The following is a 3,558-nucleotide window of genomic DNA, read 5'->3' as shown; positions in this document are numbered from 1 at the left end:
TAGCCCCTTCCTACCATTTCAGCCTCCTTATTCATTCCTCCCCTCCGTTAACTCTACAGTACAGCTACATTGGCCTACTTGCAGGAGGAGCCTAATTGCGCTCCTCTCTCTAAGCCTAAGCCCTGGCTGTTCTGCATCCTTGGAATGTTCTGCCCACCCCCCACCTTTGCGGAGTTCACCAGGCTTTCTTCAAGACTCTGTTCCAATCCCACTTTCCCAGTAACTCCTGCTGATGGAATCGTTCCCTCTTTTACATTTCATCTCTTATGTATCCATCTTGCATGTATTTTTTTCTTTATGTAACAAATAACGTATAACCTAGATACCGTAGTCCAGCAGCTCCGTGTGTATACATGAAAGGGGACTATGGCCAAACCTCTCCACTTTCATGTTGGGTTTCTGTCTAGCTGCAACACTAGTCTAGGGCAGCACTTCTCAAACCATGGGTTGTTATCCCATATGGGGTCACAAAAAATTTGGCAACAGTAAAAGGTTTCTGAACACACAATCACCAAAAATTAATTCAAAATCAAACATGTAATGAAGCGGAGGTGTTTCTGGCAGTGCTTGCCCGGTTGCATCCTGCAACTTCACTGCAGCCTCGGTTCTGAACACAAAGCACGCACACTTTGCATCGCACATGCCCTCAGGCAGGAGAAAAGGTGTCACTTGTAAGTCACTTCTTACTCATAGCAGGCTAGTACAAATTTATCAGAGGAGCAAAGAAGATGGACAGAGATGGCCACAGAGAGACCCCTTTAAGAAGGCAGTGCCTCCCCCCCATTTTTAGGAATTGAAGGTTTCTATACTCCTTGGGAACAATGGCTACCTTCTATAAGTATTGGCCATAGACCAGACACTGATAAACACTGGAAAGAGTAAGGCAGAAGACAATCCCTGTTCTTAAGGAGCTCAGTCTAACAAGGGGTGCAACATGAAAACAGTTATGTGCAAAGGATATATATTTGATAAATTGGAGATAATCTCCAAAGGCACTAGCATAAGGGGGATCAGGAAAGGATTCTTGTCAAAGGTGGGACTTTGGCTGAGACTTTTAGAAAGCCAAGAGGTGGAGATGTGGAGGGTGATCATCATTTAAGACCATCTGAGCCCCAATAAGGGCCAAAGCCTGAACTAATCAACCAGAAGAAGCCCCCGAACATAACAGACATGTTTTTCCTTTGTTCTCTGAGTAAACTCAAAATCCCCTTCCTGTGTCAGTAACTATAGGACCAGATGAAGATGACCAGGATTCTTCCGTTTGTGACCACTAAGGTGCCTTAGACCCGGGCACTACCTTGAATAATGGGACTTTCCTTATCCTGGTATTTTATGGACATATCCTAAAAACACAGATATCCTGGATCTATAATTTCAATTGACACTTTGACATTCTCCTATCTGATTGTATTTACAACCTATTCAATTGAGAAAATTCCTTTCTCAAGCTATGGTTAAACACATATGGAGACCATAAATCTGAGTAATACAGACATCCTGAGTCAGGGTTTAAATGTCCTCCTAAGACTGCTTGATGCTGTCAGTTAAAGCTGTGGCTCCATGTATACGTCACTAACTTAAGGGAATAAACAATATGAAATATTTATCACCTAGCTTGTTGCGTCTTTCACTAAACTTTCAGGTTGACAAGGGAAAGAGTTTCAGGCATGTGGAGACAGCCAGGGAAAATGCCTGGAGTCAGGAAATGGAGTGTTTTGTGAAGGAATAACGAGGAGGCCAGCATCGCTGGGTTACAGAGCAGGTGGCAGTGACCAGAATCACTTTCTAGACTTAGCTAACAAGGATTTATCAAGTGCTCAGTCTGTGCCAGGTCCAGTGCGAAGTGTTGTGGGTACAAAGAAAGGCCAAAAGAAAGTCTTTTCAAGGAGCTCACAGTCAAATTTGGGATGCCCTGTGTAAATATACCTGCAGAATCCTGCCAACATTAAACACGGAGATAATGTCCCAGGATTCCATCTGTGGCTAATGTAACTGGACAGGTCTCTGGGAATATCCACAAAGGATTCAGAGAAGGAAAGAAAGAGGAAGTCATGTCCAGAGTCATTCCCTAGCCTATGTGGGTCCCATAGAGGAGAGTGTCTGTGCCACTCTTTGTTGTCATTCAGTTGTGTCCAACTCTGTGAACCCATGGAAGCTGCCCATAGTGTTTTCTTGGCAAAGATTTGGGAGTGGTTTGCTATTTACTTCTCCAGCGTGTTCCCATCTCTCAGATGAGGAATTGAGGCAAATAGGGTTCAATGACTTGCCCGAGATCACAAAGCTAGAAACTGGATAGACTGGACTTGAACTCAAATCTTCCTGACTCCAGGCCGTGCTCCATCCACTGCACCTCCTAGCTGCTCGCTTGTACCTGCTGTATAAAGACTCTGATAGCTGCTGTTGAAGCTGGGGTGGCTCCGTGGGTGGGCCCATCCCCATACTTTCAGTCCGTAAGCACTTATTCAGGGCCGACTGTGTGCCGTATCTATCCCAGTGCTGCCGCCGTGTGGGACCTCCTCCATCATCCGTGTTAGCGATCCTTCCCGGCTGGATGTCGGCTCACCACCTGAGGAGGCTTCGTCAACGTTAGGGTCACTCACAAGGTTCCCGAGGCCTCTGGGCCTTGCCCCACACCCCTCCAGGCAGCTCCTCCTTTCCCTTGCTCTGCTTGTACAGGCTGGTCACCACTCAAGTGGCCGGCCCTCCTCTGGACCGGATGCAGGGCAGGTTCAGGGTTGCCCCTTTGGTCACACGAGGTCCCTGCATCACGTGCGGGCCTGGAGCCCCTGAGTCCAAAACCGGCTGGGATGGAGGAAGCGAAAGGGAGTACGCGTTTATGTTGCGCCTACTGTGTGCCTGGCACAGGGCTAGGCGTTTACAACCGAGATGGCGTTTGATTCTCACAACCACCCGGGGAGGTCGGTGCTGTCGTGATTCCCATTTCATGGATGGTAAAATGCGACAGACTGAGGTGAAGGGGCTTGCCCAGGGTCTGCATGTGAACCCAGGTCTTCCCGCCGCGCGGCGCTCGGTCCGGCCCCCGGCCAACAGCAGCGACCGCAGCTCGCCTGTGTGGATCGCTTCCGAGGGGGCAAAGCGCTTACAAAGACCTCCCTTTAGGAAAGGGCTCGATAGAAACCGCCCATCCCGGGAAGGCCAAGGCCAAAGCTGGGGGGCGGGGTAGGACGGGGGCGCCCCAGACCCAGACGAGCCGGGCAGGCTCGGGGAAGCGCGCAGCGGCCCCGCCTCCGCCCAGCGCGCAGGCGCACTCGCGGCGCTGCAACGGGCACGCGGAGCCTTCTGGGAGATGGAGTCCGTCCGAGGGCGCGCCTGGCGCAGCGGGCCGGGCGGGGGTGTCCCGCGCCTTCCTGCACCCGGACTGCATCTCCCAGAATGCCTCGGGAACTCCTCCGGCCCGTCCAGGGCGGATGCCGCGGCGCTCGGTGTATGTTGGGAATCGTCCTTCCGCGTCCTGGCCCTGCGGTCCTTCCGGCCCTGGGAGTGAGGCACCGCATTGTCCCGAGAGGCCCGACAGCCGGACTGGGCTCCGTTGAGGCC

The sequence above is a fragment of the Vombatus ursinus genome, unplaced genomic scaffold, assembly GCF_900497805.2.
Source record: "Vombatus ursinus unplaced genomic scaffold, bare-nosed wombat genome assembly UNPS02014868.1, whole genome shotgun sequence".
Classification (NCBI taxonomy): domain Eukaryota; kingdom Metazoa; phylum Chordata; class Mammalia; order Diprotodontia; family Vombatidae; genus Vombatus; species Vombatus ursinus.
This window is presented reverse-complemented; position numbering follows the sequence as displayed.